This window comes from Macaca nemestrina, chromosome 18 (genome assembly GCF_043159975.1).
Source record: "Macaca nemestrina isolate mMacNem1 chromosome 18, mMacNem.hap1, whole genome shotgun sequence".
In the NCBI taxonomy this organism is placed as follows: domain Eukaryota; kingdom Metazoa; phylum Chordata; class Mammalia; order Primates; family Cercopithecidae; genus Macaca; species Macaca nemestrina.
Window position 1 is genome coordinate 11,961,258 of NC_092142.1, and position 25,518 is coordinate 11,986,775.

Genomic DNA, 25,518 nt, shown 5'->3' on the forward strand with positions numbered 1-25,518 from the left:
ACCCATTCGTGCCTGCTCTAAAATGTGGAATATGCTTGGTGGATTTTAACTTGGAAGTACATTCACTGAAGGGAAAGAAATTCCTGAGAGTTGACCTCTCATGAGCCCCTGTGAACCAAGTATTTCATATATCATTAGTTCATTTAATCTTCATTACGATCCAATTAATTGCATAGCTCTGTATCATAAATATTGTTTACATAGCAAAGGGAATTTATTTGCTCATATAGTTGGAAAGCCCATGGTAAGGACTTCAGGCATGGCTGGATCCAGGAGCACAAATGCCTTCATCAAGAATCTTTCTCTCGGCCAGGTGTGATGGCTCACGCTTGTAATCCCAGCACTTCGGGAGGCCAAGGCAGGAGGATTGCTTGAGCCCAGGAGTTCAAGACCAGTCCGGGCAACACAGCAAGATTCTCTCTCTCTCTTCAAAAAAAAAAAAGAATCTACTAGGTGGTGGCCACAGTTGTGTCAACTGGATGGTTCCCTATTATACAATATCACTGCAATAGATATTGCTGAGCACATGGCTTTTCTTTCTTTTTTTTTTTTTTAGGGTTATTTCCTTTGGGCAAATTCCCAGAAGTGTGATTACTGACGAGAAAAGTGTGGACATTTCCAGGCCCCTGAAACACTGCGTCAAACTGCTTCCTGAAGAGGCTGGGATCCACCCACGCCTGTTGAAGGAACTGCCTGCTCAATGTGATGAAGCCACTGCCACCTCGGTCATCTCTGGATGTGAAACATCTGTTCTCCTGTGTCGGGAAGTTGGAGCAACGCAGGAAAGAACGGAACTTCCTTTACTACTCCAGGAATCAGCCAGGACCACCGTTGGACGTGGGACACTCGAATGGATCCGTCACAAATGTACAGGCCCTCGGGGCTCCTGGGAACAAGAGTGTGTCCTCTCTCTGTCTCCCTCTCAATCTCCGCTGTGCAAACAGGGAGCCCAAGCTCTCAGCATTCTCCCAGCCAGCTCTCAGCAGCCCCGCAACCAGCTCTCCGCATCCCCGCAACCAGCTCTGGATGGAGGATGGGCTGAATTACACACTGTGGACTTCACCAGTAGGGCTGTGACAGGTGGCTGTGTCCCTGTGGGGAATGTGTCCCCTAGTATTCAATGGGGGAGACGCCACGCAGGTCTGGCTCTGTCTTCAGAGACCCCCATGAGGCCCGGGGTTCCTCCCACGCGGGATCCTGTGCACCTCCTGGAGGACTGGGAAGAGGGAAAGGAACGCAGCCAGTACTGCCCTGGGCTCTCTTCACAGTGTGGGGGACCCCTTCCCAGCCCCGTGTCTCTCTCTGCAGCACAGAGCCGCACAGGTTGAAGACTCCTATGCAGGGGCCGCAAAGAAGGAAGGGAAGAAAAGGAGAAAAAAGGGAGGGAAACAGAGAAAGGAAAAGAAAATGAATTGAGATGGGACAAGGGGTGAGAAGAGGGGAGGAAGTGAGAAAAAGAAAGCAGCAGCCAGACGGGCATAGAGGCCAAGGCAGGAGGATTGCTGGAGGCCAAGAGTTCGAGGCTACAGAGAGCTATGATTGCACCACTGCACTCCAGCCTGGGCGACAGAGTGAGACCCTGTCTCTAAGAGAAAGAGAAACAAGAGAGTTACCATGAGAACCCCGAGAGCTTCCCACACTACAGATGTCATTCTCACAACCGCACCCCGAGGCAGGTTCCACTGTTCCCACTGGAAACTCATCAATAGCTGCCTCTTTAGGATCAAGACCAAAGTCTCCCATAACCTGCGCACAGCCTGGTCTCCTGGGAGAACAGGTCCCCATTCTTCCTTCAAAGTGTTGCACACACAGGATTTGTGATTATTGATTTAGTTGAGGGATCCTTTTTTTGTTAAACTTGTTGTGGGCTATTGCTGTCATACACAGAGTAGGCATGATAGTCTGATGACACTGACCTCTACACCCTACTCACCATCTGGTCTATCCGATGCCATCTGTCCCACACGGGTCCCTCTGCCCCTGGATTTTTTTTGATTCTTACTTTTTAATTTTTTGAGACAAGGTCTGGCTGTATCACCCAGGCGGGAGTGCAGTGGCATGATCTTGGCTCACCGCAACCTCCACCTCCTAGATTCAAGCCATCTGCCCACCTCAGCCTCCCGAGTAGCTGGGACTACAGGTATGCACCACCATGCCCAGCTAATTTTTGTATTTTTTGTGGAGATGAGGTTTTGCCATGTTGCCCAGGCTGGTCTCAAACTCCTGATCGCAAGTGATCCACCTGCCTTGGCCTCCCAAAGTGCTGGGATTACAGGCGTGAGCCACCTCGCCCAGCCAGAAAAGTTCTGAAGGAAATTGAAAGTACACATGTGAAAAAATAAAAAAGAAAGAAAGAAAGTACACACGTGAAGAAGAAAGTGAAACAGGCTTACTGCTGATATTAATTTTATCTGCGCTGGAAAACCAAAGAATTTCTGCAACTTGCTTTCTTGCCATTTTTGCTTTATTGTGGTGGTCTGGAACCAAACCATGGTATCTCTGAGGTGTGCCTGCAACCGCAAAACTACAATATGCCCAGGCTGGAGTGCAGTGGCGCGATCTCGGCTCACTACAACCTCCGCCTCCCGGGTTCAGTCGAATCTCCTCAGCCTCCCGAGTAGCTGGGACTACACGCACCCGCCACCATGACCAGCTAATTTTTTTTTTTTTTTTTTTTTTTTTTTTTTTTTTTTGTATTTTTAGTAGAGATGGGGTTTTGCCATGTTGACCAGACTGGTTTCAAACTCCTGACCTCAGGTGATCCACCTGCCTCAGCCTCCCAGAGCGCTGGGATTACAAGCGTGAGCCACTGCGCCCGGCCTACTTCACTATTCCTGTCCTATAGTATGGATGAGGAAACTGAGTTCAGAGAGGTTTCAAGAATGGCCCAAGGTCACACCACCATTTGGGAGTAAATTCACATCCTCCCCCCAGCCAGTTTGACACCAGAGCCCCAGCTTCCATTGCTGTTCTGAACTGCCTGCAATGTGGACCATGCTTTCTCTTCTGAAGTTGGGAAAGTAAACCCCCACACTCAGGGCAGGTGCCCGATGTACAGCCGGCTTGCCAAGCTGGCCTCAGCCTTACATCACAGGCCTGGATCAGAGGATGCAATGTGTTACTCACTATCACGTTCCCTGCTGAGCTGTGTTGACAACAGTGCTGTCTGCTCCAGCACATTGCCTTGGCCCTGTATAAGGGCCTGTAGGAGAAAACTGCTTCACACCTAAGAAGGCTGGACCTTAAGCTCTTAATTTATTTTCAACTTTGGGACAGTGAGAATATTAATTTTTTCTCTTTTTGCTCTGGCCACTAGGAAGCTCAGAGCCAAACGTATGACCCACTTCTGAAAGTAGTGCAATTTAATTTGGGTATCATTCCTGGAAAAAAAAAAGTTCCTTCCTTCTTATTGTTTTCTACCTCAACATTCTCATTTTTAAAATCCTGTTGTTTTGTTAGTATCTTTGTAAGTTACCTCGAATCCATCTTGGAAAAAGGCAAGAGTTGTGAATGCAAAAAAAATTTAATAAATACATGCACACATGAAAAATGAATGAATAACAATAACATCACTAGACCAGGGTTCATCAACCTCGGCACTATCAATATTTGGGGCCAGGTCATTCATTGCTATGGGAGCTTTCCTGTGCACCATGGAAGGTTTTGCAACATCCCTGACCTCTTTCTAGAAACCAGTAGCACTCCTCCCGGCATCATGACATCCAAAGATGTCTCCAGATGACATCTCCAGATTTGTCCCCTAGGACCAAATTCCCTCCCAGTTGAGAACCCCTGTCCCAGCTCCCTGAAGGCAGAATCATTATGGTTTTACAACAGTAAATCCCCTCAGGCATGAAGCTGGCACTTAGCAGAAACAGCTGGCTGAAGAAATAAACTAATGCCTGCCCCAATACATCATCCCTTTCCAGGCTTCCAGGACACAGAGCTCTTGCCACCTCGATCCTCCTAGCACCCCCATGGGATCAGAATTAGATCCTTGCATCACAGATAAACCCCACCGGGGTTCAGAGAGGCTGAGCGAGTGGCCCAAGATCACACAGCAAGCACAGCCCAGGGTAAAGGATCAAGTGCAGAATGACTTCCTGCCTCTGGTTACAGTAAGAAGAATGGGGAGCAGTGAGGAAAGGGACGCAGCTGGGTCCTGGGGAACAAGTTGGATTCTACTGGGGGTGGGAAAAGGGGAGGGGAGTTCCCAGGTAGGGAAATCCCAGCATGAGCAAAAGCCTGTAGGCAGGAATTTGAGCAGCTTGCTTAAGAGTTGGGAACTCCCTAGGCCGGGCGCGGTGGCTCAAGCCTGTAATCCCAGCACTTTGGGAGGCCGAGACGGGCGGATCACGAGGTCAGGAGATCAAGACCATCCTGGCTAACACGGTGAAACCCCGTCTCTACTAAAAAATACAAAAAAAAAAAAAAAAAAAAAACTAGCCGGGCGAGGTGGCGGGCGCCTGTAGTCCCAGCTACTCGGGAGGCTGAGGCAGGAGAACGGGCATGAACCCGGGAGGCGGAGCTTGCAGTGAGCTGAGATCTGGCCACTGCACTCCAGCCTGGGCGACAGAGCGGGACTCCGTCTCAAAAAAAAAAAAAAAAAAAAAAAAAGAGTTGGGAACTCCCACAAGAACTGAAAACCTAAAAATTCATAGGAAACTCGACACAAATGGTGGAAACACCCCAAATGTCCGTCGACAGACAAGTGGATGAGCAAAATCCGGTCTCTCCATACAACGGAGCATTATTCAGTCATCAAAAGGAATACAGCACTGATACAGGCTGCATCATGCATGAACCTTGGAAACAGTACACCGAGAGAGAGAAGCCAGGGGCAAAACGCCCCAGGGGGCCACACACGGTGGCTCATGCCTGTAATCCCAGCACTTTGGGAGGCCGAGGCAGGTGGATCATCTGAAATCAGGAGTTCGAGACCAGCCTGGCCAACAGGGTGAAACCCCGTCTCTACTAAAAATACAAAAATTAGCTGGGCGTGGTGCCGCACACCTCTAGTCTCAGCTACTCGGGAGGCCGAGGCACGAGAATCTCTCAGGAGGCAGAGGTTGCAGTGAGCTGCACTCCAGCCTGGGCGACAGAGTGAGACTGTCTCAAAAAAAAAACCCATATAGTATACAGTTCCATTGATGTGAAATGTCCAGAACAGGCAAATTCACAGAGACAGAAAGCGGATTCATGGTTGTAGGACTGGGGGAATTAGACAGCGATGGCTAAAGGGGATGAGGTTTCTTTTGAAGCTGTAGAAAATCTTTTGAAGCTGTAGAAGATGTTTTGAAACTGACAGTGGTTACAGTTGCACAATTCTGTAAACTAAAAGCCTTTGAATAGTATACTTTTTTGTTTGTTTGAGACAGAGTCTCACGCACTCTGTCGCCCAAGCTGGAGTGCAGTGTGAGATCTCCGCTCACTGCAACCTCCACCTCCTGGGTTCAAGCGATTCTCCCGCCTCAGCCTCCTGAGTAGCTGGGGTTACAGGGGCCCGCCACCACACCCAGCTAAATTTTTTTTTGTATTTTTAGTAGAGATGGGGTTTCACAATGTTGGCCAGGCTGGTCTTGAACTCCTGACCTCAAGTGATCCACCCGCCTTGGCCTCCCAAAGTGCTGGAATTACAGGTATGAGCCACCAGTGCCTGGCCTGAATGGTATGCTGTAAATGGGTGAATTGTCCAGTATGTGAATTACGTATCCAAAACACTCCTGGAAAAAAGAAAAAGGGATAAAGGGAGCAAAGGATTCAGGCTGCAGGACTGGCTGTGCCACTTCCTGGCTGCATGACCGTGAGCAAGTTACTTTACCTCCCAGAGCCTCAGCAGCCCCCATCTGCTAGGGTTGAGAGGGACATGTGCAGGCAGTGCCTGCCATTCGAGAGACCGTAAACTTTCGTTCCTGGCATGCCTCCTTCCTGCCCACTTCTCCCTCACACTCCAGAAGCCTCCAGAATGCCTGCTGCAGGAATGATTTCCTTGAAATCCGAACTGAAAAGACCAGGCTTTCCTGGCCAGTGATGGAAACAAATCTTCACTGTTGTCTAAGCACCGGATGTTGGAATCACACCCCACCTTCTGTCTCCAGACCCAGAGGTCCCCGCCTGTCATTTACAGTTTCAAGGCATCAAATGACCCCCATGATTTGCAAAGGATTCCCTATGGCCACCCATCTCTGCAGCCTTCAATCCTCCCCACCCTGGTCCCCACTGTTCCTGGTGGCTTTGGGGGGCCTCAGGGAAGCACAGAGAAGCTGGGACTCACCCTGCAAAATAATCCAGCCCAGGAGGACTGGGTGGTGGGGGAACCCCACAAAGAAGCGAGTGTGTGAGCAGCTCTTCCGCACACAATGGCCCCTCAGAAACCTGTTCCAGGGGAAAACAGAGGATCTCTATTGGCAAGGCCTAAGAAAGAAATGTCTGTCTTCTTTCAGGACCTGCCCCCGCAGGCTCCAGGCCAAGAATGTTCGGCGCGGGGTCTCTTAAGTTTCTAAAATTATGCCTAGGTTGGAGGGTTGGTGGGGGTGAGGATCGGGAAAGGATGTGGTGGGCGGGCAGGCAGGATATCTTTCTTCTGGTCCCTCATGCCCCAGCCTGCACGTTGGGCAGTGGGAAGGGAGTGGAGTGGCCCTCCAGCAGATATCAGGTTGGCCCGAGGATCAAAAACTCTGTGCACATGGCTTGGCTGCTCAACTGTCTTCAGATATTGCCACAGTGCCTTCCCAGAGTGCTCAGGTTTTTCCCCGAGCAAGGGAGCAATGGGATGGAGCCATAAATAAGAGGAAAAAAAACCATCGCCCAGTGGTCATCATCTAGAAGTGGAAACAGGGCTGCTATGGTGGGTTGTGCAGGTTGTGCACTGCATAAATGCAGGAAGCACTCTTCTGAAGCATGGAGTCATGCTGTATACAACTCAGACAACCATTCAAGGCAACCTGTAATGTAACAGGAGGGGGACCAGCTGGCTCATGGGAGCAAGCCTTCACTCTTGGGTGAGACTGGGGAAATGTGAATCAGTGGCCAGTTTGTACGTGGAAGACAGAACAAGACCTCACTACAGTGTCAGTCCTAATTGAAATACTTAGGACCCCTCTCTCCCAGCTACTGAAATCAAAGGGGTAGGAGGAGGGAGGAAAAGTCACCCTACCTCCCAGATACGGTTTCCAGAAAAAAGTACAGTACATGGCTAGGCATAGTGGCTCATGTCTCAGCAATTTGGGAGGCTGAAACAGGAGGATCACTTGAGGCCAGGAGTTCAAGACCAGCCTGGGCAACATAGTGCGACAAAAAAAAAAATTTTTTTTAATTAGCCAGATGTGGTGGCACATCACCTCATTACACTCCAGCCTGGGCAACAGAATGAGACCCTGTCTGCAAAACATATATGTAGGAAGCCTAGTTAAACTCAAATGTCAGAGAAACAGTGAATACTTTTTTAGCATATCCTAAATACAGCCTGGGATATACTTATACTAAAAAATCATTTGTTGTTTCTCTGACATTTGAATTTAATCAGGCATCCTGCATTTTTATTTGCTAAATCTAGCAACCTTTCCCCTAGAGGACATCCCTATGACAACACTTTTTATCACCCACCATTGCCTGGAAATGGCTATTAAATTGCAATCAATTGGGAGCAAATTTCTTCCAAGCATTTTTCCTTTTTTTTTTTTTTTTTTTAAGACAGAGTCTCCCTTTGTTGCCCAGGCTGGAGTGCAGTGGTGCGATCCTGCCTCACTGCAATCTCCACCTTTCAGATTCAAGCGATTCTCCTGCCTCAGCCTCCTGAGTAGCTGGGATGACAGGCGTGCGCCACCATGCTTCGTTAATTTTTTTGTAGTTTTAGTAGAGACAGGGTTTCACCATGTTGTCCAGGCTGGTCTTGAACTCCTGACCTCAGGTGATTCACCCGCCTTGGCCTCCCAAAGTGCTGGGATTACAGGTGTGAGCCACTGCCTGGCCCTCCCATTCTGACAGCCGTGCAGTCCTAAAGGATATGGAGTGTGATAACAATTCCCATCCAGCGAAGCTTAATGGCTTCCTTCTTCCCCTCGGGGCTCTGAAATCACCACCCACCTGGCAAAGAGGGATATGTGGGTGCCCACACAGCCATGTCACGGAGAGGATGGAAAAACAGGGTCTCAAAGCCCAAGGATCTCCTGGCACTGCCCACACCGCCAAAGCTCAGGAGAGTCAACCATGTGCCAGGCTTGCTCAGCCCGGATCTAAAACGGGGGTCTCTCCAGTGAGTCAGACCAGGTCGTTTCCCAGCCCAGGGACTCTGTGACTCCTGGGAGCCGCTGTGGCCTTTGGCTGCACTGTCCTCATCATTCCTGTGAAATGGGACCACCTGGGGGGCAGCCTGGAGAGTTGGTGAAGACGTGTCTCCCTCCCTGGCTTGTCCTGGGCTCTGTGGAAGGCAGGTGAAGAATGAGGAAGGAAGAGCCTTATTGGGCAACTCCCAGCAGGTTTCTGTGGGAACGGCTGTCTGACCTCGTGTGGGTCACCTGCGGTTAGAGCGAACTGCACTTCATGCGGCCAGCGGGAGGTCGGGTCCAGCCCAGCTCAGGTCACTCACGTGCACAGAGAACCTGGATGGAAAGTTACCAAGGTCCGGGCGGGAGCCCTCGCAGAGACAGCAGACCTTCCCACCCCACTCCCAGCCCAGAACTGGCCACCCACGCCCTCACCCCATTCTCCCCTGACATCTCTGTTTGTCCACGTCCTTGAGAAGGGCGGAGGGACAAGGACAGACTGAAAAGAGATGTTTGGAGGATGAGTCAGCCCTCTTGGGGAATGATTTCACTATGGAACAAAGTTCGGTTACACCAGAAGCTCTTGGGCACCATCTCAGGGTCTCCCATGGCTCCTGAAGGCTTGTGGGACCCTGCTGTGTCCCCTAGAATCCTGACCTCCGAAACCGGCAAAAGTTGTCCTTGTGGGGCACAGCCGATGGCCTGGGTGCCTCCTGATGGGCGAGGCCAGCCAGTCGGGTGCTTCACTCTAGGTTTTTCTTTGGATTTTTTTTGTTTTTGTTTTTTGGGGTTTGTTTTAGATGGAGTTTCGCTCTGTTGCCCAGGCTGGAGTGCAGTGGTACAATGTCGACTCACTGTAACCTCCACCTCCTGGGTTCAAGCGATTCTCCTGCCTCAGCCTCCCGAGTAGCTGGAACTACAGGCACCTATCACCACGCCTGGCTAGTTTTTGTAATTTTAGTTGAGATGGGGTTTCACCATGTTGACCAGGCTGGTCTCAAACTCCTGACCTCAAGATCACTCTAGTTTTTGTTTCCACTTCTGGATCCCTATGGGATGGAGCGAGAGAGACTGGACACTTACATTGAGAGAGAGACCAGAGCTCCTGGGTCACCTGGGGGAATAAGCGATGCAGCCAGATGCCAGGTCCCAGGACTGCCTTCTCCTGACCATCTGGGTAATTCAGACACAGCCGGGTCTGAGGTGCCAGAGTGTGTTGTTCCGCCTGTTTAGACCTGCCCCACCTTGAAGAAATTGGTGATTCACAGTCTCCCCTAGAACCGACAATTCCTGGAGGGTGGGGCCCCTGCTAATTCAAGCTGGTCTCCTAGGAGAGCTCCCAGAGGGCAAGGGCAATCAGGGAAGGCTTCCAGGAGGAAGCGGCTCTTGTTGAAGGCTAAGCCAGAGTTAGGTGGGAGAGGAGCAGGAAGGGTGTCCTTGCAGGGGGCACAGCAAGACGGAGGGTGTGGCGTGTGCTGGCTCAGCAGTTCACACTGGTGGAACCAAGGGCACGGAGGTGGCTGGGAAAAAGCCCAGACAGAAAGGATATCTCAGAAACGAGGATTCACACTCCAAGCTCTGGCCTCGCCCTACCACATGTTGTCAGATGACCGGCGGGCCACTTCTCTTGCTGAATGTTTATTTCCTTATCTCTAAAATGGAACCGACAGTTGAGATCAATGCCTGTGCTCTGTGGGGTTCCTCTGCTCCCTGGCAGGCCCTGAGATTTGGACATTTGCACATGACCCATCTCATTCATTCCCAGCAACACCAGTCAACAGTGGAACTGTTATGCCCATTGTACAGATGGGGCAGCTGAGGCTTGTGAAGGCTCAGAAGGACGTCCCAGTTTCTCTCACTCTCCTTTCTCCCTCCTACGGATGCTGAGACAAATGACCACAAACTGGGTGGCTTAAAACAACAGAAATTGATTGTCACAGTTCTGGAGACTGGAAGTCTGAAATCAAGGTGTCAGAGGGCTGGTCCTTCTAGAGGCCTTTCTTTTCTTCCTTTTTTTTGAGATAGAGTCTCACTCTGTTGCCCAGGCTGGAGTGCAGTGGCATGATCTTGGCTCACTGCAACCTCCACCTCCCGGGTTCAAGCAATTCTCCTGACTCAGCCTCCCAAGTAGCTGGAATTACAGGCACATGCCACCAGGCCTGGCTAACTTTGTATTTTTAGTAGAGACAGGGTTTCACCATGTTGGCCAGGCTGGTCTTGAACTCCTGACCTCAGTGACCTGCCCACCTCAACCTCCCGAAGTGCTCGGATTACAGGTATGAACCACTGTGCCCAGCCCTTTTTTTTTTTTTTTTTTTTTAAGACTGGGTCTTACTCTGTCGCCCAGGCTGGAATGCAATGGCAAAACTTCAGCTCACTGCAATCTCCACCTCCAGGGCTCAAGGGATCCTCCCATCTTGGCCTCCCAGAGTGCTGGAATCACAAGTATGAATCAGTGTGCCCGGCTTGTTTTCGCCTTTTAGCTGTTACAAATATCTTCTTACTTCCTCTGATATGCCTACTAGAACATTTAAACTTGCCTAGTGGCATGCATTACCCTGCAGCTGGACCAGCTCTGTTCTAGACATCAGGCAGTTCTAACAGCAGGGAGTCAGTTCAGTGATTGTCATGACAGCGAATGCATGGCTTCCAGGACCCTGCGGCCCGCTGGCGGATGGGGCTGGGCACGAACCCAACAGGCCGGGTCTGAGTGCCTCACTCACAGATTCTTCTCCAGCACCCAGCTCAGCAGCTGGCATGGGGTGGACGCCCAGTCGGTACACACTGGGAGAATGAATGAATGAACAAAGGAAGGAGGGAGAGACCAAGCTGGGGCTCTGGGAGAAAAGGAGGCAGGAAAGTCCCAGGAGACAGCGGCTGAGGAAAGAACGCAGATCCCAGGAAGAAAAGCGACACCAGAGTCCCATCTCCCCTGGGGTGTAAACAGCATGGGCAACCACTCAGTAAAGACCTTAGGCATGGTGGCTCATGCCTGTAATCCCAGCACTTTGGGAGGCCGAGGTGGGTGGATCACCTGAGGTCAGGAGTTCAAGACCAGCCTGGCCAACATGGTGAAACCCCATCTCTACTAAAAATACAAAAATTCGCTGGGCATGATGGCACATGCCTGTAATCCCACCTACTCAGGAGGCTGAGGCAGGAGAATTGCTTGAACCTGGGAGGCGGAGGTTGCAGTGAGCCGAGATCGCACCATTGCACTCCAGCCTGGGCAACAAGAGTGAAACTCCGTCTCAATAAACAAATAAATAAATAGCCAGATGTGGTGGTGCATGCCTGTAATCCCAGCTTCTCAGGAGGCTGAGGCAGGAGAATCGCTTGAACCCGGGAGGCGGAATGAATCGAGATTGCACCGCTGCAATCCAACCTGGGAGACAGAGCGAGACTATGTCTTTAAAAAAAAAAAAAAAGAAAAAAGTGATTAAAAAAAAAAAGTGAAGACCTATGTGGTATAATAAAAAATATCTATTTGGTCTTTGTCCCCTGTCACTGGTTCCTGGCACAGAGCTGCTAAAGCCCTTGGACCCTCCTCAGTGATTAGAATATCTTTCGGATGCTAATGAGATGACTCAAGATGACTCAGTGTGGGGGTACCTAGACAGCTTTGGAATGTTTAGAGGGTTAGAAGGTTCAGTTCACCCCCTCCTCACCTCTGGGGAGGGGAGAGGGACTAGGAATTAGGTCCAATCACCAATGGCCATGATTTAATCAATTATGCCTATGTCACGAAACCTTACTAAGAACCACTACATAGGTTTCCGGGAGCGCCCAGGTTGGCAAATATATCCACTACCTGGGAGGTGGGGCACCCCAACTCCACGGGGACAGTGTCCCTACATTCGGGGCCCTTCCAGACCCCACCCTATGCTCCTCTGCATTTGGCTGTTTGTATCTTTCATAATAAACTGTAGTAGTGCTGGACACCGTGGCTCCCACCTGGAATCCCAGTGCTTTGGGAGGCTGAGGCAGGCAGATCCCTTGAGGTCAGGGATTTGAGACCAGCCTGGGCAACATAGTGAGACCCCATCTCTACGAAAAAAATTTTTTTAATTAGCCAGGCGTGGTATCGAGTGACTGTGGTCCCAGCTACTCGGAAGGCTGAGGTGGGAGGATTGCTTGAGGCTAGGAGATTGAGGCTGCAGTCGGCTATGATTGTGCCACTGTACTCCAGCCATGGGTGACAGAGTGAGACCCTGTCTCAACAAAACAAAACAAAACAAAACAAAACAAAAAAGAAAAAAAGAAAGGGGCTCATTATGAATAACAAAAGATATACCTCTCATCTCTGCCACTCAGAAAATTACAAGGATCCTAGAAGCTCTGTCAGGTATCTGAGGCAAAGACCAAATACATATTTCCTGTTGCATCACAATATCACAGACTACCCTCTGGCCTTTGAACACAGATCCCTTATAGTCAGATGATCAGAAACGCCAAAAGATGCCCAGCGTGGGCAACATAGGAAGACCGCATCTCTACAAAAATTCTTAAAAATCTACTGGGCATTGTGATGCACACGTGTGGTCCCAACTACTCAGGAGGCTGAGGCAGAAGGATCACCTGAGCCCAAGAGGTTGAGGCTGCAGTGAGCTGTGACTGAGCCACTGCACTCCAACCTGGACAACAGAGCAAGACTCTATCTCAAAAAAAAAAAAAAGATGCTGGCAGGGTGCAGTGGCTCATGCCTATAATCCCAACACTTTGGGAGGCCGAGGCAGGCAGATCACCTGAAGGGTCAGGAGTTCGAGACCAGCCTGGTCAACATGGTGAAACCCTATCTCTACTAAAAATATAAAACTCCAGGCGTGGTGGTGCAAGCCTGTGGTCTCAGCTGCTTGAGAGGCTGAGGCAGGAGGATTGCTTGAACCCGGCAGGCAGTGGTTGCGGTGAGCCGAGCTCACACCAATACACTTCAACCTGGGAAACAGAGCGAGACTCCAACTCAAAAAATACATAAATAGAAATAAAAAAGGTGCCAGCACATTGCTAAAATCCCATCAGTCCTTAATAATGATACGGTCCACCATCCCATGAAACGTATGAAAATGTCCCCTAGGGTAAGGCTGCCCAGGCTTGCAGGCTTCCATTCTGTCTTATCAAGTTCCAAAAGCAGGGGCGGTCCCAGCAATATATGGATTTACATTTTTTTTTTTTTTTTAGACGGAGCTTTGCTCTGTCAGCCAGGCTGGAGTGCAGTGGCACGACTCACTGCAACCTCTGCCTCCTGGGTTCAAGGGATTCTCCTGCCTCAGCCTCCCGAGTAAACGGGACTACAGGCTTATGCCACCACGCCTAGCTAATTTTTGTATTTTTAGTAGAGACGGGGTTTCACCATATTGATCAAGCTGGTCTCAAACTCCTGACCTTGTGATCCGCCTGCCTTGGCCTCCCAAAATGCTGGAATTACAGGGGTGAGCCACTGTGCCTGGCCTACATGGATTCAATCTTGCAGGCATCTGGTGTAACTGAGCCAAGGGACAATGCCATCTCTTGATCTAAGCTTCTTTGAAGGTGTTAATGTAATATTAAATATCCTTCCTTCCGTAAGCTATTTATTCATTCATTCATTCATTCATTCATTTTATTTATTTGAGACAGGGTCTCATTGTATCACGCAGGCTGGAGTGCAGCAGCTTAATCATAGCTCACCACAGCCTCAACCCCCACCGAGATCAAACGACCCTCCCACCTCAGTCTCCCAAGCAGCTGAGACTACAGGTGCATGCCACCACAACCAGCTTTAAAAAAAATTTTTTTTTTCACAGAGACGGAGTCTCACTATATTGCCCAAGCTGGTCTCAAACTCCTGGGCTCAAATGATCCTCCTCACTCAGCTGCTGGGATTACAGGCATGAGCCACTGTACCTGGCCATAACCCATTTATTTATTCACCCTTTTACCTCCAGCTATTTTTGTTTCTTCTCTCTATTTATGCCCAAACTTTTTCCCCTTTGGAAGGGACATTCTGTTCTGCCACTGTGCTGGTCTAGATTGCAGGCAGAAATACTAGTGTAGCAGGTGCCTCCCCTGGCAAGGCGGGAGGAGAGCCCTGAATTTGTAATCAGCCAGGCAGAAGTAGGGGTAGCCTGGGGACGCCATTTGCACTGGTGTCTGAAGTGGGAGCAGTCCTGTGGGACTGAGCCCTTTGACCGTGCAGTCTGCACTAACTGTGGGCAGCTTCTGTCCGAACTCAACTGAATTGCTGGCCATGCAGTTGGCGTCACAGAATCTGGACAGTGTGCTTGATGGGCTTCCTAGGCTTTCGTTGTGTGCAATGGGCTAATAGCAAGATAGTTTCTCTCTGGCCATGGAGCCAGTTAGTGGCTGTTGTCCCCGCCTCCCAGTGGGTGGAGCATTTACAGGGGTGGGGAGAGGGCTCTTCATAGAGCTGCAAATTAAAAACCCAGCACTGGCCGAACGCGGTGGCTCACGCCTGTAATCCCAGTACTTGGGGAGGCCGAGGCGGGCCGATCATGAGGTCAGGAGTTCGAGTTCAGCCTAGCTAACATGGTGAAACCCCGTCTCTACTAAAAATACAAAAAATAGCTAGGCGTGGTGGGGCGTGGTGAGGCGTGGTGGGGCGTGGTGAGGCGTGGTGGGGCGTGGCTGTAAAATCCCAGCTACTCAGGAGCCTGAGGCAGGAGAGTCCCCTGAACCTGGGAGGCGGAGGTTGCAGTGAGCCGAGATTACACCACTGAACTCCAGCCTGGGAGACAGAGCGAAACTCATTCTCAAAAAACACTAAAAAAACAAAACCCAGCACTTGCCAGCGCGGTGGCTTACGCCTGTAATCCCAGCACCTTGGGAGGCCAAGGCGGGCGGATGGCTTGAAGTCAGGAGACCAGCCTGGCCAACGTGGCAAAAACCCCTCTCTACTAAAAATACAAAATTTAGCTGGGCGTGGTGGCGCTTACCTGTAATCCCAGCTACTTGGGATGCTGAAGCAGGAGAATAGCGTGAATCTGGGAGGCAGAGGTTGCAGTGAGTCGAGATCACACCACTATACTCCAGCCTGGGTGACAAAGCAAGACTTCGTCTCAAAAACAAAAAACAAAAAAAAACCCAGCACTGCTGGGCTCAGAGGACGCATCTCCACATGGCATGATGAGGCAAAGACCAGTGCTCCAAAGGCCCTAAATGTCATGTGACCCATGTGCACTTCACCCTATGGTGAGAAGCTGCCAACTCAGTCCTCTTCAGGGGTCAGGCAAGAGACACAAATGGGAGAAGCAAGCTGAGTGTAACGATTATAACCACAGGGCATTCTTGGCTTATATTCCACTTTCCCTTTTTTTTTTTTTTTTTTTTTTTGAGACAGTCTCAGTCTGTTGCCCAGGCTGGAGTGCAGTGGCATGATCATAGCTCACTGCAGCCTTGACTTCCCGGGTTCAAACCACCCTCCTGCCTCAGCTTCCTGAGTAGCTGGAACCACAGGTGCATGCCACCACATCTGATTACTTTTTAAAAATTTTTCTTTTGTAGGGATGGGGTCCTGCTATGTTGCCCAAGTTGATCTTAAACTCCTGGCCTCAAGCAATCCTCCCACCTTGGCCTCTGATATAGTTTGGATATTTGTCCCAGACTACATCTCATGTTGAAATGTAATCCGTGGCCGGGTGCCATGGCTCATGCCTGTAATCCCAGCACTTTGGGAGGCCGAGGTCAGTGGATCACCTGAGGTCAGGAGTTCAAGACCAGCCTGGCCAACATGGTGAAACCCTGTCTCTACTAAAAATACAAAAATTAGCCGAGTGTGGTGGTGGGCGCCTGTAATCCCAGCTACTTGGGAGGCTGAGGCAGGGAGATTGATGGAATCTGGGAGGCAGAGGCTGCCATGAGCCGAGATCGTACCACTGCACTCCAGCCTGGAGGACAGAGTGGGACTCCATCTCAAAAAAAAAAAAAAAGAAAGAAAGAAAGAAAGAAAAGAAAAAGAAATGAAGAAATGTAATCCTCCACAATGTTGGAGGTGGGGCCTGGCGGGAGGTGTTTGGATCCTGGAAGCGGATCCCCCATGATTGGCTTGGGCCATCCCCTTGGTGATGAGTGAGCTCTTGCTCTGAGTTCATAGGAGATCTGGTTGTTTAAAAGAGTGTGGCCCTCTTACCGGGTGCAGTGGCTCATGCCTGTAATCCCAGCACTTTGGGAGGCTGAGGCGGGCGGATCACCCCGAGGTTGGGAGTTCCAGACCAGCCTGACCAACATGGAGAAACCCCATCTCTACTAAAAATACAAAATTAGCCAGGCGTGGTGGCTCATGCCTGTAATCCCAGCTACTAGGGAGGCTGAGGCAGGAGAATCGCTTGAACCTGGGAGGTGGCGGTTGCAGTGAGCCGAGATCGCATCGTTGCACTCCAGCCTGGGCAACAAGAGCAAAACTCTGTCTCAAAAAAAAAAAAAAAAAAAAAAAAAAGTGTGGCCCTCCTCCCAACACTCTCTCTTGCTCCTATTTTCGCTAAGGGACATGACTGTTCCCCCTCTGCCTTCCACCATGACTGTAAGCTTCCTGAGGCCTCCCCAGAAGCTGAACAGAGGTCAGCATCATGCTTCCTGTACAGCCTGCAGAACTGTGAGCCCAGTAAACCTCAGTTCTTTATAACTTATCCAGTCGCAGGTATTTTTTTGTTTGTTTTCTTTGCGTTTTTTTGGTTTTTTTTTTTTTTTTTGAGACGGAGTCTCTCTCCATTGCCCAGGCTGGAGTGCAGTGGCACGATCGCAGCTCACTGCAAGCTCCACCTCCCAGTTCACACCATTCTCCTGCCTCAGCCTCCCAATTAGCTGGGACTACAGGCGCCCGCCACCACGCCTGGCTAATTTTTTGTATTTTTTAGTAGAGACAGGGTTTCACCCTGTTAGCCAGGATGGTCTCGACCTCCTGACCTCGTGATCCGCCCACCTTGGCCTCCCAAAGTGCTGGGATTACAGGCATGAGCCACCGCACCCGCCTGCCCAGTCGCAAGCATTTTTTTTTTTTTTTTTTTTGAGACGGAGTCTTGCTCTGTAGCCCGGGCTGGAGTGCAGTGGCCGGATCTCAGCTCACTGCAAGCTCCGCCTCCCGGGTTTACGCCATTCTCCTGCCTCAGCCTCCGGAGTAGCTGGGACTACAGGCGCCCGCCACCTCGCCCGGCTAGTTTTTTGTATTTTTTTAGTAGAGACGGGGTTTCACTGTGTTAGCCAGGATGGTCTCGATCTCCTGACCTTGTGATCCGCCCGTCTCGGCCTCCCAAAGTGCTGGGATTACAGGCTTGCGCCACCGCGCCCGGCCACGCAAGCATGTTTTTACAGCAATGCAAGAATGCCTAAAACAGCCTCCCAAAGCACTGGGATTACAGACGTGAGCCACTGAGGCCGGCCCACTTTCCCACTTTTGAAAGTGATGTGGAAAAATAGGTCATTTCTATTCTGTGGAAAGAATTGGCAGCACAAGTATGACGATATTAGGAACTTATTCTCAGCCTCTGGTCACGGAGACAGACAATAGGGAGTGGTGGGGACTGTGACAAACTGAAGGGCAAGGCCCCATGTAACAGGCGCAGCAGGCACTGTCATGGTCCTGCCCACATCTCCCTCAGCAGCTGCTGCTCCAGGACATGTCAACACTGCACGCTTGGCTCGCCATTTGTGACTTTTCTTTTTTGAGATGTTCTCACTCTGTTGCCCAGGCTGGAGTGCAGTGGTGCCATCATGCCTTACTGCAGCCTCAACTTCCTGGGCTCAGGTGATCCTCCCACCTCAGCCTCCTGAGTACCTGGGACTACAGGTACACTCCACCACACCCAGTTAATATTTTTTTTGAGATGGAGTTTCACTGTTATTGCCCAGGTTGTAGTGCAATGGCGCAATCTCGGCTCACCGCAACCTCCGCCTCCCAGGTTCAAGTGATTCTCCTGCCTTAGCCTCCCGAGTAGCTGGGAATATAGGCATGTGCCACCACGCCCAACTAATTTTGTATTTTAAGACGGGATTTCTCCATGATGGTCAGGCTGGTCTCGAACTCCCGACCTCAGGTGATCCGCCTACCTCGGCCTCCCAAAGAGCTGGGATTACAGGCATGAGCCACTGCACCCAACCCCAGCCAATTTTTATATTTTTTGCAGAGATGGGGTCTTGCTATGTAGCCCAGGCTGATCTTTAACTCCTGGGTTCTAGCCATCCTCCTGCCTCAGCCTCCCAAAGTGCTGGGATTACAGGCGTGAGCCACCGAACCTGGCCCACCCATGACTTTCTATTTGAAGTTTTCTTCCTGGTCTACGTGCAGAACAGACTGATATTAACTCCCCCCAGAAGCAGCCCTCCACCAAGGATAGACAGGAGTCAGAAGAAAACATCCCAGCCCCCTTACCCCTCAGGAAGCACAAGCCGTGTTCTACACAGCTCCCCTGAAGTCCCCGGCAGGATGCAGCCCCAGCTGCCCACAAGAGGGGCCAGCTCCCTGACACCCCTGTAGTATGTGTTGATTCCTTCCCTGCCCGGACTCTCTTCCCAGCTGCTTGTGAGTGCTTCCTGAGATCCCCTCCCTAGTAAACCACTGGCACCCAGATCCTAAGATCCTGCTCTCAGAGCCTCTGGGGCAATGCAAACTAAGATAAGACACCAGCTGCTACATCTCCGCAGCCCATTTTTGCTGGGTGGGAAGGCAAGACCTTCCCATTTTTTTTCAAAAGAAACCAAGATCCAAAGTTTCCCGTGAAACCTTCTGAGGGTTCATTGCCAGCTCAGATTAAACAGTGCAAAACAAAATGAAACAAAACATGTCTGCAGGCCCGCTCCGGCCCTTGGCCTTGCCAATTCAGAGCTGCTGGTGGCTGATGAGGGTGGAGGCAGTGGGGATGTGGACAGAGGGTGTGCTTGGGAGACTTGCCCTGGCAGCCTGGTGGGGACAGCCCAGAGGAGGTACCACCATAAGCCAGGCCGTGTGGCTTGCTCATGGGACCCCAGCTGGAAGCATCTGGACCGCCTGGCACGGCCGCCCTCAGGCTGTCAAGAGACCCAGAGTAAACACAGTCTGAACGCTTTCCCAAACACGCAGACCCCAAGCCGCCTGCGGCCTCCCCCTGCTCCCTGGGTGGAGAGATATCCCAAGACCCCTCTGCCTGCCTGACATCTGAGCTCAGGCCCAGGAAAAACAAACCCGGGGCGGCTGGAGTGCCCCAGGGAAGAGGCAGCAGTCGCGGGAGAGTCACTTCTAGACCGCACACTTGTGAACTTCGTTTTAATTCTGTGCAGATGGAGGAGGCTGTCTTTACAGATTTCCACCTCCCTACACAACCCCCTTCTTTCCTCTTGCAGAGAAAACAAAAACGGTATCTCTTGAGATTGCTTTTGCACCGTTTCACGGGGTTATTTAAAGTTATTGCTTTTCTGCTGTCTTTTCAGAATGTAAATTAAGAATACAAGGTGTCTTGAAGGATACTGGAGGGGTAGGTGGTGATGTGAAATTTCAGTTCTGTGTGTTTATTGTTCTGAACCGCCCATACCCACCCATGCCTGCTCTAAACTGTGGAATACGCTTAGTGGATTCTCAGTTGAAGCTACATTCACGGAAGAGAAAGAAATTTCTGAGAGCAGACCTTTCGTGGGCCTCTGTGAACCAGGTATTCCGTATATCATTAGTTCATTTAACCGTCATCATGACCCAATTAGTTGTATAGTTTCATATAATGAATATATATATATTTTATATATATATATATATATATATATATATATATATATATATTTTTTTTGTAATGGAGTCTCACTCTGTTGCCCAGGCTGGAGCGCAGTGGCATGATCTCAGCTCACTACAAGCTCCACCTCCAGAGTTTACACCATTCTTCTGCCTCAGCCTCCCAAGTAGCTGGGACTACAGATGCCCACCACCACACCTGGGTAATTTTTTGTATTTTTAGTAGAGACAGGTTTTCACGGTGTTAGCCAGGATAGTTTCGATCTCCTGACCTTGTGATCCGCCTGCCTCGGCCTTCCAAAGTGCTGGGATTACAGGCGTGAGCCACCGCGCTCGGTCGAATATATTTTTTAGATAGCAAAGGGAATTTATTTGCTCATATAGTTAGCAAGTCTGTGGTAAGGACTTCAGGCATAGGTGAATCCAGGAGCACAAATGCCATCATCAGGAATTTCTCAGGCTGGGCGTGGTGGCTCACACCTGTAATCCCAACACTTTGGGAGGCTGAGGCGGGCAGATCACGAAGTCAGGAGTTCAAAATCAGCCTGGCCAGCATGGTGAAACCTCGTCTCTACTAAAAATACAAAAATTAGCCAGGCAAGATGGCACACACCTGTAGTCTCAGCTACTCAGGAGGCTAAGGCAGGAGAATCACTTGAACCCAGCAGGCAGAGGTTGTGGTGAGCTGAGATTGCACCACTGCACTCTAGCCCGGGCGACAGAGGGAAACTTTGTCTCAAAAAAAAAAAAAAGATCTCTCTCGGCCAGGTACAGTGGCTCACCCCTGTAATCTCAGCACTTTGGGAGGTCGAGGTGGGCAGATTACCTGAGGTCTGGAGTTCGAGACCAGCCCGGCCAACATGGTGAAACCCTGTCTGTACTAAAAATACAAAAATTAGCTGGGTGTGGTGGCAGGTGCCTGTAATTCTAGCTACCTGGGAGGCTGAGGCAGGAGAATCTCTTGAGCCCAGGAGGCGGAGGTTGCAAAGAGCCAAGATTGTGCCATTACACTCCAGCCTGGGTGACAAGAGCAAAACTCCATCTCAAAAAAAATTTTTTTTTAATTTTTTTAAAAGAAGAATCACTCTCTTGGCCAGATGTGATGGCTCACACTTGTAATCTCAGAACTTTGGGAGGCCAAGGCAGGAGGATCACTTAAGCTCAGGAGATCAAGACCAGCCTGGGCAACATAGTAAGACCCCATCTCTACCAAAAAAAATAAATAAATAATTTCTCTCTCTCCATTTTTTGCCTCTGCTCTCCTCTGTGATTATATCATTCATTATCAGGTAGGCCTTTCCCTCAGAGGGTCAAAGAGGGCCTCCAGCAGTTCCAGGCTTATCCCCAACCAACTAAACATTTTTGGTGGAAAGAGAATTTTTTTTTTTTTGAGAGGGAGTCTCGCTCTGTTGCCCAGGCTGGAGTGTGGTGGCGCGATCTCGGCTCACTGCAAGCTCCGCCTCCTAAGTTCCCGCCATTCTCCTGCCTCAGCCTCCCGAGTAGCTGGGAGTACAGGCGCCTGCAACTGCGCCCGGCTAATTTTTTGTATTTTTAGTAGAGACAGGGTTTCACCGTGGTCTCCATCTCCTGACCTTGTGATCCGCCTGCCTCGGCCTCCCAAAGTGCTGGGATTACAGGTTTAAGCCACCGCGCCCGGCCTAGAGAATATTTATTTTCCAATAGTTCCAGCCAAAATCCCACGACTGAATCTCACTGGTCCAGTGTGGGTCACGTGCCAATCCTCTGGTCAATATCTATGGTTACAGCAATAGAATTCATGATAACAAGCCCCTCCCTGGAGTCTGAGACTGTCAGGCTCACTAGAACAGAAATGGAGATGGGTAGTTTACCGTCCTCAGCAGGAGCACTAGATGCTGACATTCAAAAATAACAGATGCCTACCAAAGTGGGGCATGTGAGAAGAATAGGTGAGTCCCATGACATCTTGCACAGCAAGGCTGCCATGACAGTTGCACAGGTTGTGCACTGCACATCTCTAGAGGGGCTCCATTTATTTTCACTGTCACCCTATGTTTATAGATTTATCATGATACATTTCCAACAGACTGCAGTAAACATCTTCAGGAAGGGAAGTGTGATCAACTAAAAATGAAAAACACGGCCACAGTATTTTGCAACTCTTCCCGTCAGGAGGTAGAGTCTATTTCCTCACCTCTCAAATCTGGGTAGTCTCAAGACTTGCTTTGACCAATAGACTATGGTGGAAGTGACACTATAAATTTTGAGGCTAAGCCTTAAGAGGCTTGGTTTCCACTCTGACCCTCCTGGTGTGCTGCCTGAGACTGCCCCATAAGACTACCCCAAAAGAAGGCAAAGAGCCCCCAGGAGGGTGAGAGGTCACGTGAAGGAGACCCAAGGTGTCCCAACCAACCAGCTCTAGACTGGAGGACCCAGGAAGGTAAGATGAACTGCTGGGGTGAACTGTGCTGTGTCAACTCATCGAAGCTGATAACTCAATTTCCCAGAACTCCCTCCCCATGTGGTTCTTTTTTTTTTTTTTTTTTTTCTCCCCATGTGGTTCTGGTTAGAGTTGTCCAAAAGAGGAAGATGGGTGAAATTTGGAGGGTGGAGATGAAGCAGTGGCCATGACTCTCTGAAGGTCAGTGTGGTCTGGTGTGATGATGGTGTCTCCCGAGATCACCTCCCAAATAACCGTTTTTTGTTTGTTTGTTTTGTTTTGTTTTTTGAGACCGGGTCTCACTCTCTCACCCAGGCTGGAATGCAGTGGTGCAATCTTGGCTCACTGCAGCCTCTGCCTCCTAGGCTCAAGCAATCCTCCCACATCAGCCTCCTGAGTAGCTGGGACTACAGGCACATACCACCATTCCCGGCTCACGTATGCATTTTTAGTGGAGACAGGGTTTCGCCATGTTGCCCAGGCTGGTCTTCAACTCCTGGGCTCAAGCAATCTGCCCACCTCCACCTCCCAAAGTGCTGGGATTACAGGTGTGAGCCACCGTGCCTGGCTCCAGATAAACTACTTGCGCCCAAATTTCTGTCTCAGTATCAGCCTCTAGGGGAACGAAGTCTAAGACAGGCTTCTTAGGAAACTCTGAGTTCCCCTAGGTTGTGTGCTGAAGGAATGCAGTGACAGAAATCAGAGCAGAAAGAGATCAACCTTCCCTTTTAATCTTTCATTTATTCCTTCATTTTACAGTCAATGAGCCACTGCCGTGTGCCCGCGCTGGAGACAGAAAGAGCTCAGAACTTGGAGTCAGCCAAGCTAGTTCTAACTCCAGTCCTGAGACACAGACAAGTCCCCTGAGCTCTTGGAGCCTCAACGGATCCTCACAATGGTCCTACGAGGCAGGAAACCTCATGATCCCCAGTGCCCATGAGGAAATGGAACCACAGAGAGGTTGGGTGACCTGCCTAAGGTCACACAGCTAAACAGTGGCAGAGCCAGGATTTGAACCTGGGAGTCAATTCCAGATCCCATGCGCTTAGTAACTTTCTCAGGAGTTCCAGAGACTGGGCTGGCTGATGAAAGTTCCAGAAATTAGGACTTGTTCCAATAAATGGTATGAATTAGTTCCCCAATGCTTGTGAGAAAGATCCCACTACTTTACTTTAAAAAACAAAACAAAACAAAAAACTTCTTTTTATACAGTGAGTCAGAGTCTTGCTGGCGTGCAGTGATGCAATCTCAGCTCACTGCAACCTCTGCCTCCCGGGTTCAGGCGATTCTCCCGCCTCAGCCTCCACCTGGGACTACAGGTGCCTGCCACCACGCCCAGCTAATTATTTGTGTGTGTTTTTAGTACAGACAGGGTTTCACTGTGTTAGCCAGCATGGTCTTGATCTCCTGACCTTGTGATCTGCCTGCCTCAGCCTCCCAAGCTGCTGGGATTACAGGCATGAGCCACCGCACCCAGCCTTTTTTTTTTTTTTTTTTTTTTTTTTTTTTTTTTTTTTTTTGAGACAGAGTCTTACTCTATCTCCTGGGCTGGAGCTGCTCACCTCAGCTTTGACCCCCTTGACCCCCTGGGCTCCAGTGATCCTCCTGCCTCAGCATCCCGTGTAGCTGGAACTACAGATGCACACCACCACACCCGGCTAATTTTTCTGTATTTTTTGTAGAGATGGAATTTTGCCATGTTGCCCAGGTTGGTCTTGAACTCCTGAGCTCAAGCAATCCACTGACCTTGGCCTCCAGAAGTGCTGGGATTTACAGGCGTGAGCCACTGCACCTGGCCGAAACAATTTTTGTTTTGTTTTGTTTTGTTTTGTTTGAGTCGGAGTTTCGCTCTTTTACCCAGACTGGAGTGCAGTGGTGTGATCTCAGCTCACTGCAGCCTTTACCTTCTGGGTTCAAGCGATTCTCCTGTCTCAGCCTCCTGAGTAGCTGGGATTACAGGCACTTGCCACCACATCGGGCGATTTTTTTTTTTATTTGGCATTTTTATTAGGGATGGATTTTACCATGTTGACCAGGCTGGTCTCAAACTCCTGACCTCAAGAGATCCGCCCGCCTCAGCCTCCCAGTGTTGGGATTACAGGCGGGAGCCACCACGCACAGCTGACAAATTATTTTTAAAATCCAAAATGTTTCTATTTCCTATTTTAATGCAGAAAAGTGTTACCCTGAACACTGACCTAATGCATCACGTATAACATGGTTCTAGGTCAACTACAAAGGGCCTCTCCACTTTGATTTTTTCATGCGTCTTACATTTCAGTATCTTTACTCTTCCATGGAAACTTCGCTTCTTTAAGCCGGATGGGATGTGAGCGAGCGCCCCTTGCTACAGGGGGAAAGCCCTTGCCTCTCAGATACCTACCTTCCCAGACACCCCCTACCAAGCTTCTTTTTTGTTTTTGAGTCAGGGTTTGCTCTGTCACCCAAGCTGGAACACAGTGGCACAATCTTGGCTCACTGTAGCCTCTACCTCCCGGGCTCAGGTGATCCTCCCACCTCAGCTTCCCAAGTGGCTGAGGCTACAGGCACACACCACCAAGCCTGGCTAAACAAGCTTCTTCCAACCTGATCCCACCCCCCTAGGAACCCGGGTGTAGACGGCCTCTCTTACCTTTGCTGCAGACGCGTCGCTCCTTCCTAGCCCCAGGGGCTGTGTCATGCACATGACCAAGGCTGGCCAGTCGCTACCCAGCATCTCCTGAGCCTCATTGATTGCTCCAGTGATGGGCATGTGATCCAAGCTGAGCCAATGACAATCAACCCCAAGACCCTTGCTGGAGCTCCCTGAATAAGACGAATTGTTTACAAGGCTGGTGAGATGAAAGCCTGGAGCTGTCCGGCACCATCTTTACCAGCAGGTAGAGCAAGCCCACTGGAGAATGAATCCAACATGGAGAACAGCAGGGCTTGGAGATGGAGACAGGTCCCTGACAGCATGGTCCGAGCTTCTGGATCCAGCCAGGCCTGAAGCTCTTGCCCTCCCCACTTCCCAGTGACACAATACATTCTGCAATGGCATAAGCCAATTCCAGTGGGATTCTGGTTTTTGCAGCATTCTGCTATTCATCCTGACTAATGTACTAGACTTAAAAAAACACAAGGCCTGGGTGCGGTGGCTCATGCCTATA

General features: G+C 50.2%; 1 protein-coding gene across 1 annotated transcript in view; it reads right to left on the reverse strand.

Annotated features, from left to right (window-relative positions):
- LOC105467758 (lipopolysaccharide induced TNF factor) overlaps positions 1-25,020 on the reverse strand; it is a 78,571-nt gene extending 53,551 nt beyond the window's left edge. The window contains exon 1 of the mRNA XM_011717460.2: positions 25,002-25,020. The gene's annotated coding sequence lies outside the window, so the exon portion shown is untranslated. The remainder of the gene's footprint in view (positions 1-25,001) is intronic.
- Between the last annotated feature and the right edge of the window lie 498 nt (positions 25,021-25,518).